We start from the raw sequence: 11,586 nt of genomic DNA, 5'->3' as shown, positions 1-11,586 counted from the left end.
TATTAAATTCCAAATTTTAAAAGTTTCAGTTAATTTAAAATACATCAAATAATACACAATATTATAGGTATACAATTAAATATTACCAAGAGGCAACACAGTTTAATACTTCACACATTTAAAATGTGAAGTTGATTTTTTTCAAACATCAATTAATTTAAGTATTATGTTTTATTAAATAACACAATTTTAGATTTTTACAATGATTTATAATTGGTATAAAAAAATTCAATTAATTTAAGTATTATGTTTTATTAAATAACATAATTTTAGATTTTTACAATGATTTATAATTGGTATAAAAAAATTCAATTAATTTAAAATACACCAAATTATGCACGATATATTATTGTAGAATCAAAATACACAACACATCACATTTCATTACATCACAATATCACATAATAAATATTTAAATTATAATCTTATTTGTATAACTTTTTAATTTTCCAATTAATATTTTTGGTTGAATCAGTGTAAACATCATTTGTGATAGTTATATGAAGTATTATATGAAAACCATATGAATAATGAAAAAGATTTGAAATCAAAGATTGACATGCAATGTGTAAAGTTTGTTCACCAATTTAAAACAAAACTAATTTTATATTAATTAATTAAATGAAATACAAGTCAAAAATTATTCATATGTAACTTATTTGTGAAACTAGAAAATTAAAATAAATAAAGTTAAAATTTTAAAACTAAAATAGACCGTTACATAAAATAATTATTAAAAACTAAAATACAACTCCTTCCCAACTTCAAGCATGATTTTTTTGAAAATTGTGAGAAAGACCTTTTTAAAATAAAAACCATTATTATTTTTTAAAATTTACAAGTTATTTTTAATACTCCACTTGTTGCTAAGGAAATAATAACATGTGAAAATAAATGTATAAATGCACTTTTAAAATGTAAAATACTCATGAAAATAACATAATACTCATATTCAAATACTGATAACCAAATAACATAACATTGTTGTACAAATATTTTGAAACATTAAATCTCAATAATTTTAAAATGAAAAATACACAACTTATTATGTGTACAAATTATGCACAATATATTGTGTAGAATCAAAATACACAACACAACACATTTCAATACATCACAATATCACATAATAAATATTTAAATTATAATCTTATTTGTATAACTTTTTTAATTTCCAATTAATATTTTTGGTTAGATCACAGTTTAAACATCATTTGCGATAGTTATATAATTTTGGTTAAATCACATTTTAAACATCATTTGTGATAGTTATATAAAGTATTATATGAAAACCATATGAATAATGCAAAAGATTTAAAATCAAAGTTGTCATGCAATATGTAAAGTTTGTTCACCAACTTAAAACAAAACTAATCTTATATTAATTAATTAAATGAAATACATGTCAAAAATCATTAATATATAACTTATTTGTGAAACTAGAAAATTAAAATAAATAAAATTAAAATTTTAAAACTAAAATAGACAGTTACATAAAATAATTATTAAAAATTAAAATACAACTCCTTCCCAACATCAAGCATCCTATTTTTGAAAATGGTGAGAAAGACCCTTTTTAAAATAAAAATCATTATTATCTTTTAAAATTTATAAGTTATTTTTAATACTCCACTTGTTGCTAAGGAAATAATAACATGTGAAATAAATGTATAAATGCAGTTTTAAAATGTAAAGATACTCATACAAATAACATAATACTCGTATTCAAATACTCATAACCAAATAACATAACATTGTTGTACAGATATTCTGAAACATTAAATGTCAATAATTTTAAAATGAAAAATACACAATGTTAATGTGTATAATTATATATATATACACACAACACAACATCACATATCACAACACAACACAACACAACATATGACAACACAACACAACACAATACAACAACACAAATAAATAGGTAAAATTTAAGGTTTTAATTGTATAAATTTTAAATATAAACTTTTATTAAATAACAAAATTTTAAATGTAATTTTATGAGTTATTTTTCATGTCAAAGTGCTTGGTATATAAAGTATTCATGTCAAAGTGCTTGGTATATAAAGTATTCATGTCAAAGTACTTGGTATATAAAGTATTCATGTGAGAGTAATGTGAAGCAATTTTTTTTTCAAAAACATCAATTCATTTTAAATATTAATTTTTATTAAATAACATAATTTCAAAATGTAATTTTGTGAGTTAATTTTTATAGTCATTTTGGTGGGTATAAAGGCTATGCTGTGAAAAAGAAGTAAATATGTTCAATCAATTTTTTTTAAACACAAAGTTGAATAATTTTTGTAAAAGCATTAAAAATTAAAAATCATTATATCAGAAACCATATTTTAAAGTGACTTGTATCATAAAATTATTGTTTGCCAAACAACTTAAAATAAAATGTTAAAATTAAAAAACTTGTAAAAATAAAAAATAAAAAAGAAAAAAAGACAACTATCCAAGACAATGAGACTCCTCCAAGATAGCTTTGGCCATGCTATCTTGGAAGGTTGGGAGAAGGGGTCAACCCCCTCTCCAAAAAAAAACTGATTATGTATTGAAGTATTGTTTTTGAGTGGTACATCAAAAATAATAATACAATTTACAATTACAAAGATTCCTGGTCCTTTGCCAATGCACTCCCCTTCTTGGTCCTGTTCTTTCCATCTACCTTCTTGGTCCCTGCATACCATTAAAAAAATTATAATTTTGATAATATTTTAAGATAATCAATAACAAACAATTAAATATTTTTTTAAGACCAAATCAAAATTAGTCCATTAAACATGGAGTATGAAATTGCAAAACAATTCCATTTACCTTCTCATATATAATTTTTTTTTGTTACTAACACTCTCCATCTGGGTTTGGGTTTGAGTGGAAACGCTTGGATCTATTTTTTTTATACCTGTTTCATATAATAAGAAGCTTCAAAGTTGTAATAATACCTGTTTCATATAATAAGAAGCTTCAAAATTGTAATAATAATTTTATTTTAAAATAATAATTGTAACTAATAAAAATTTTACTCACCATTTCACATGCAATTCCATCTTCTCATTTATAACTTCTTGTCAAAAGCCCTCTCTCCGTCCACTTGTTTTATGCCTGTTCGATAAAATAGGAAAAATAAATTTTTGGTTACAAATATACCATTAGATAATAAAGACAAAAACAAAAAAATTAAATACCTTTTCATATTTGATTAAGAATAAAAATTACTTCATTGTAAATTTCACAGAGATATAATTCCTTCCTGGAAGATACTTTAGGAGCCATTAACGCACTTCAAGATTGACTGATTCAATCAAGCTAAGCAACTTGGTAGCTTAGCTTAAAATAAATAACAAAATACATTAAAATAAATTAATTACGTTAAAAAAACATAAATAACAAAATACATTAAAATAAATTAATTACGTTAAAAAAACATGTGCCAGACTCTCTGATTGGTCATTGCGCTCACAGAAGATCAAAATATATTTAAAACATGTATTACATTCATGTGCCACGCTCTGAGGGGAGGTAACTGGGCTCACACAAGTCACTACAGCCTCAGTAACTCAGTAAGTTAAAAGTTCATTCCTGTAACACTCAAGCAGGCATCTGTCAAATACTTGTAACAGAAGGTGAAACTAAATGACTTCATTAATAACTTAAGTTTGTCTATCCAGTAGTGTGACACCTACATTTGGAGAGCATCAGACTGAATATCTAAAGGTTGCATGTTCCATCCACACTCACCACATTGCATTTTTCTGTAATCAATTCTTCAAAAGGTTTGTTGAACTAATTAGATAAATGAAGGCATTCCAAGGAACTACTATGACAAAAGAAAAGTTCACTCTACATGGCAAACTGCAACACTCAAGCAGGCATCTGTCAAGTACTTGTAACAGAAGGTGAAACTAAATGATTTCATTAAGAACTTGTATGTCATCCGTAGTCTGACACCTAGGTTTGGAGAGCATCAGACTGAAGGTTGCATGTTCGGTCCACACTCACCACATTGCATTTTCTGTAATTCGTTCTTCAAAAGGTTTGTTGAACTAAATAGATAAATGAAGGCAATCCAAGGAATTACTATGACAAACGAAAAGTTCACTCTATATGGCAAACTATAACACTCAAGCAGGCATCTGTCAAATACTTGTTACAGAAGGTGAAACTAAATGACTTCATTAGTAACTTAAGTTTGTCTATCCAGTAGTGCAACAGCTAGGTTTAGCGAGGGTCAGACTGAATATCTGAAGGTCCTCACTCACCACATTGCATTTCTTGTAACTCATTCTTCAAAAGGTTTGTTGGACTAAATAGATAAATGAAGCAAATCCAAAGAATTACTGTGACTATTAAAAAAAACAAAAAAAATCACTGTACATGGCAAACTGTACCAACGCAAGCAGGCATCTGCCAAATACTTGTAACAGAAGGCTGGCTCTCACAGACTTTTGAAGTGAAATATGATGCATTGAGCACTGACATGAACACTGGTCAGGCAAAATCAGTAGCCTATTGCTTTTCAAAGTAGAAATTGATTCACAAAGAGAAGCTTTTATGCATCTATGATAAGGAAATCCTAAATATTGACCCTTATGCATGTTGTCGAAAAATTCGAGAAGCTTTTATGCATCTATGATAAGGAAATCCTAAATATTGACCCTTATGCATGTTGTCGAAAAATTCAAGCAATATTTATCGGGACAACACCTCAAAATTGGAAGAGCATGAAACTTTGAAGTATTCATTTCTTATATATGCTATCTATCGTAGAACTGGGATACAAAAAAAAAATATTAGCTGTATGTGCAAAAGATGAGAGGGCAGCTGATAGGCTACAGAACTCCAAAAAAACCTAGGAGGAGGACAATGGGTATGCATTTCCAGGTAATCTGATTTTTTTATAAGAATTGCACATATCTAGTACCGAAATCCATATTTTAACAAGGCAGATAGAAGAATGCCAATCCTCATCTGCTGTTGGTCAAAAGTTGACATTCCAGTGGTACTAGGACATTCCAAGGATCTGGAACTTCTCATGCAAGCTATTCAATCAAAGTCCTGATAAATAAGGGGATTTAGGCATTGCACAAGTAGCAACCTCTTGATCCACCAGCAGCAGAGATTGACCATCTTAAATCTTGCCCTAAACTTGAAAGACTTCTCGATTGGAAAGAAGATGGCAATTCAGTCTCCGTAAATTGCAATGGTTTTCAAATGGGAAAAAACTTTACCCTAATTAAACTCGAGTGGGTCCAAATGGTTGTTCATGGGAGCTAGACTGTGAATCAGAACTACGCATTGGTATATCTACCGGGGCACAGACACCTTATTTGGACATGGTAATAAACTATGCAAATGACCAATTATCAAATCAAAATACTGAGTGCTAGAGACTGATAACAAAGTGATCAACCAATTATCAAATCAAGACATTGAGTAGCGCAGACTGATCACTAAGTGACCAATTTTAAATCAGAGGGAAGATACACAACCGATTAAGAAAACAAACAATACCATATACGTATACATAAAAACCCCAAGTACCCCAGATATAAGTTATAGATAAAGTTTACTGTTCGTCCTCACAGCAAGCTATTCATAGAGCAATCCTGACACCCTTTCTTTGTGAAAAATCTAGACACGTCACGAGAATTGTGTGCCATACAGCAGCCCAAAAAGTCTAGACACTTGATTATGATTAATCGTGTGAGTCATCAAATAAAAAGCCTGCTAATAAAGTCATCAAGCCTTTCTTCCACAAAATTATAGACACACGCATCAATAAACTGTGTATTCTACACTGCAAGACATGCTGAATTGGGTCTGTTCTGGTTAATAGCAATATGTCAGCCCTCCATCCCTAATTATTGGGTGCACAAGGTGATCTTGTCAATTAAAATCTTCTCACCATTGGCATCCAACCAACCAGAATGACCAGGTTCATCTGAATGTTTACTGGCCAGATGCTCTTGCACCCTTTTCCTCCCCACCATCCAGAATACCCCTCTTGCTCATAGCTTCATGGGCAGATCCTTTTAATTGACATCCACTTTCTGCATTTATTTAGCTTAGTTGAAGGGAAAACCCCAGAAGAAGGGATAGAAAGTAGATAACCAACACCAACAGTTTGGTTTGACTGCTCCTAATACTGGCTCAGGATACCTCATAAGATGGGTTACGAAAAAAAAGGTTCACAAGGGTGGCTCAAGATACCTCATAAGATAGGTTATGAAAAAAAAAAAAAATTCCCAAGGGTGTGTTACAGCACCTTACTGGTAACATCATCCTCTTACATCCATGCTCATTTCTGGCTCCATATTTCATCTACCTCACTGGTGGATTTCTCATACCTTTAAAATCCCTTATAGGCTCATTCCTAAAGTATATTTAAGGATAAATTTTAAATTAATTGAATTTCTATCTTACTGATTTGAAAGTCCCTTACTGGCTCATTCCTCAAGCAGTTTTAAGTATGCATTTTAAATCAATTATAATGAAGTCAAAAGACTAAAGGAATTTGGCTCATTCCTAAAGCAGTTTTAAGGATGCATTTTAAATCAATTATAATAAAGTCAGAAGACTAAAGGAATCTGGCTCATTCCTAAAGCAGTTTTAAAGATGCATTTTAAATCAATTATAATGAAGCTAACAAGTGAATGTACCATAGGGCCTACCTACATTAAGCTCCTATGTTATAATTGTACAGACACTGAACACAGTGAAGGGACCCTGTTTAAATGCTCCTAAGTTATGACGGTATACAGACACTATATAGTGCAATTAAAAATATTCAGAAAGTGCGAACATTTTTACATTTTCTTTGTCCACTTTAGCAGGAGATGGACTATGAGTTGGGATAAGAGTTATCCACCAACCATGGTTGGTTGTTATAGGAAGGGGGGAGAGAATATTTGGGTGGTTTCCTTTTGGTGAAGTTTTTCTGCACTATTTTTGTACCTTTTAGGAGGGTTAAATCTTTAGACTATCCATTCCTCAGCAAACTCATCAGTGGATAACCTGGCACTTCCTTGTAAGTTATGAGGGAACCCCAACCACATTGTTGTAGGGAAAAATTAATAAATGGAACTTGTTAAAGGCATAACATATATGGATGGAATTAGATAGATAAGAATGTACTTGTAATTCTTCTAAGATCAATATGCAAGGGAATGCAAAGCATAAACGCTAGTGTATTACTCTCTTAAATTGAAAAAACCTGAAAGGCATTTTTATGGGCCTGGGTTACAGAAATGTTTGCAGTAGTAGACTGAATAGGAAGGAAAATGTAAGAAGTACATTTCTTTTCAACCTTTTCCAAACCATTTATGTAGGGATTGAATATTGTGCAGAATGAATTGTACTACTAGCCTCTACATATTGAACTTCTACAAAAGGTTTCTAAGAATAAGACTCTGAAAACCCCAAAATCTTTTTTAGACTTGGTTATTAGAGGGTTTTATGCTAATGCTAAATCAGCACAAATAAGTTGAAATTTCATAAACAATATTCAAAAAATAAAACCTAATAAACAATACCAAAAAAATAAAACCCAAAGAATTTGAAGACCCAAACACATCACAGATTATGAAATAAAACCCAAAGAAATTGAAGAACCAAACACATCACAGATTGTGGTTCTGATCAGGGAATGCAGAATTATTTGTACTACTAGCCTCTACATATTGAACTTCTACAAAAGGTTTCTAAGAAGAAGACTCTGGAAACCCCAAAATCTTTTTTAGACTTGGTTATTAGAGGGTTTTATGCTATAATGCTAAATCATCACAAATAAGTTGAAATTTCATAAACAATATTCAAAAAATAAAACCTGATAAACAATACCCAAAAAATAAAACCCAAAGAATTTGAAGAACGAAACACATCACAGATTATCAAATAAAACCCCAAAGAAATTGAAGAACCAAACACATCACAGATTATAAACTTCTAAAAACAATTTCTAAGAAGAAATTTCTGGAAACCTGAAACCTTATTTAGATTTGAACATTCAAGGATTTTATGCTAACACTAAATCACTCTCAATTTATTGAACTTTGATAACAATACTCAAAAATTAAAACCTATTAGGACATAAACAGTACCAAAAAAAACTAAAGACAAAAACATAAAAGAACCAAACTCATCAAAGATTATAAAATCTTTCCCAACCCTTACATGCAAATGCAATTGGGAATAAGAAGTTTTTAACTAAAACCATAAAACCATAGTGCATATGTATCTAATCCCTAATCTTATGAGATAGGAGAGAAACCAAAAAGTTAACGTTAGTCTCACCTGTAATCTAAAAAATACACCACAGCCCTGTTTTCCAGGATGGTCATATAGTTCTTCACCTGAACCTCAAGAGAAAACGGGACAAGTTAATCCAAAGAAAAAAAAAATATGATAAAACTTCTGGTAAAACACTAATCTATCTATCCATGAGATAGTGAAATACAATTATGTCATCTGATAATGTATTTAAATTTGATAATTTAAATATTTAAATACCAAATAGATAAAACAGTACCTACCTTCTCAGTCTTCACAATTAAATCAATCATCCCGTCTTATGCTCATTGCAACATCGCCCTCCCTCTTTTGCTCATTGCGACATCGCCCTAGCTCTTTGACCCAGCAAACAAGTTCCAACCTCTCAAACCAGAAGCAAAAGAACAGCAAACAAACCCAAATCTACACCAACCACCAGAACCAAAAAAACAGCAAACAAACCCAAATCTAGACCAACCAGGAAAAGAAAATAAACAGAAACAAAATAGATAAAAAGTAAAAGAAAATGCAGACAGAAATTAAGCATGGCCATGCTCCAGGAAAAAAAGAAAACACAGAGTATCAAAATGCAACAAACAGCAAAATCTGTCCTGCTCTTCTGTCTAAACCCAACAAATTCCAAAATCTGTCAGGCTCTATTATCTAATTTGTTCTACCAATCTCCTTCTCCGCCAAGCTCCAGCGAAAAATAAGCCCACCATCTCTCCAATCTTCTGCTCTCTCCTTCTCCGCCAAGCTCCAGCTAAAAATAAGAAGCCCACCATCTCTCAGATCTTCTGCTCTCCCCTCTTGCTCTGTCGGCCAAGGTAGCAAATGAAAGGCCTAAATTCTCCACTCTGGCTCCTGCCGGCCAGGCTAGCAAATGCCTACCAGCTACCATCTATCAGATACCCTACAATCTTTAGCCTTCCACTCTTTCTTGCTCTGCCGGCCAAGCGTGTAACTGTGATAATATATATCGGATTTCAAGAATTTCGAAAGTTTTTCCCTCTTTCAAATCCGCCGCTAGCATCCGCACAGAGCCCAATGCCGCCTTTGACATCAAAATGTGTATTTAAAATATGATCTGCACAGAGACCAATGTGACCGTTGAAATTAAAATATGGTTATGTGCATTGAACTGTGCACCATGTACTTGTAACCTGTTTTTATTATTATTTATAGTTTGGAGTGGTTTATTTGTTATAAAAAATAAAAATATTAATAATAAGTTTATTAATCATTAAAAATATTATTTTTATGGATTTTATTAAAAAATTGATATTAATTTTAAATAATAGATATATATTATTTTTTAAGAGTAAGGTAATGTATAGGTTTATGATAATTCATAGTATTTTATATATTATCATTGTAAAATATATAAATGAAAACAAATATATTATGAGAATAAAATATATAAAGGAAAACAAATTATAGATATAAATAAATTGTATTTTAAGATAAGTAAAGTGTAATGTATACCAAGGTTCTACACAATTGCATACAAGACACCCTATCAAAGAAACTAACTAGGAATCTCTCTCAAATATTAGTGAGTTTGATGTGCCTAGAAAGTCCTAGATGTCCTCACACCTCCATTCTTTGACATTATGCCCTATGATATATTTTCAAAAGTATAAACATTTTTGGATCTCCAAATTCCATGAAAAAAATATGAATAAATGTAGAGCACTAAATTGGTGGTTTACAAACATCCAATCCCGTAAGCAAGCCTCAATCGTTGTAGAGTTCCAAATTAGCACTATAATTTATGATATGTAGTGATTAAAAAAGTTTTAGAGAAGTCATAACAAGATCTTTGTGATGAGATTATATTAATGGGAGATTTACATAATAACCATTCCTCGAAAAGAGAATCTCTATACATATAAATGTTTACTAAAGGTAGAGCAGGAAATTGGTGGTTTACAAACATCCAATCCTGGAAGCAAGCCTCAATAGATGTAGAGTTCCGATCAACACTATAATTTATGATATGTAGTGATTAAAAAAGTTTTAGAGAAGTCATAACAAGATCTTTGTGATGAGATTCTATTAATGGGAGATTCACATAATAACCATTACTCTAAAAGAGAATCTCTATATATATGAATGTTTACTATGTGAGCTCAAATTAGGTTCTAATCAAGAAAAATCACTGTGCTCTATATGTATAAAGAGAAGTTGAAAATGAGATGTATATGATGATACATTGTTTCACCTATGAACAAGTATAGCACAAAAGTACTCCATTCGACCGTAAAGTACAAGTATAGCACAAAAGTACTCCATTCAACCGTAAAGTACAAGTATAGCACAAAAGTAATGGATTCAACATAAAAGTTTGAGTAGCTAGTATTTTCAACTTCTTAATAAACCAAATATGGAATGATATAAATAATATATTAAAACACAACCAAAAAATCAATACAACATCTTCTAAACAATGCAAAAGAAAGAAGACTTGGATGCAACAAAATAACAAATGGTTTAGGAAATGGGGTATTTGCTCGAACACGTGTCCCATAAACAATAAAGAGATAAAAGTTTTTATTATGGATAATTTCCACAAGCTTACTTGGGATAAGGAGCTAGGGAGAAAGAAAAAATACTATATAGAAGTGTTTAATCTCACTCATAATCATCAACAAAAAGCATGTACATAAAGGTCAATATTTCTTGGAGAGCCAAAATTCTTATTGCTCAGTTAAGGACTAATTCTCATCAACTCCGCTGTGAAATAGGGCGTTGAAAAAGGCCAAAAGAAGTGTGGGAGGAAAAAGTTTGTATTTTTTGTTCTTCCAGAAAAGTGAAAACAGAAAAGCACTTCATTTTAATATGTGAGGCCTTCAAATACAACAGGGAAAGTTATCCAAATATTCTAACAACTAGCTCTTGGGATAATCTATTTAGCGAAGGATTTGTCGATAAGCTGGGAATGATTATTGTAAGAATTCACAAAAAAAAGGTAGAGTACATCAACCAAATGAAAAAGCAATCCGTCCCATAAACTATCTTTAGCCTCGTGAATGTTAAAATGATTTTCTTTTCTTTTTTCTTTAATCTATAATTAATCTAAAATAAGAAAAAATCAGCTTATAATTTATGATATGAACAAAAATTTTCGTGCACTAAATATGTTGTATGAAACATTATTAAATTTAAACAATGTCTAATCATTATTTTATAACAAAACTTTGTTAATATTATGTAGAATGTGAAAAATTAAACGCTTTTGCTCATCGCAATTAAAAATTATTTATTATTTTATAAGAAAATATTTCGTTCGAATTTCCTGCT

General features: G+C 30.5%; 1 long non-coding RNA gene across 2 annotated transcripts; it reads right to left on the bottom strand.

The window, feature by feature from the left end:
• Positions 1-2,543: 2,543 nt before the first annotated feature.
• On the bottom strand, positions 2,544-9,285 carry LOC149227638 (uncharacterized). 2 transcript variants are annotated; one of them, XR_016247154.1, is made up of 4 exons: positions 8,547-9,285; positions 8,308-8,366; positions 3,043-3,117; positions 2,544-2,691 (listed from the first exon to the last, which is right to left on the bottom strand). It is a non-coding gene; the product is annotated as an uncharacterized LOC149227638 (long non-coding RNA). The 2 variants fall into 2 exon arrangements; XR_016247155.1 differs by lacking the exon at positions 2,544-2,691 and adding an exon at positions 2,829-2,917.
• Positions 9,286-11,586: the final 2,301 nt, after the last annotated feature.

The sequence above is a fragment of the Pinus tabuliformis genome, chromosome J, assembly GCF_031772625.1.
Source record: "Pinus tabuliformis cultivar Carrire ecotype Pingquan chromosome J, CPIR1, whole genome shotgun sequence".
NCBI classification, from domain to species: Eukaryota; Viridiplantae; Streptophyta; class Pinopsida; order Pinales; family Pinaceae; genus Pinus; species Pinus tabuliformis.
This window is presented reverse-complemented; position numbering and strand designations above follow the sequence as displayed.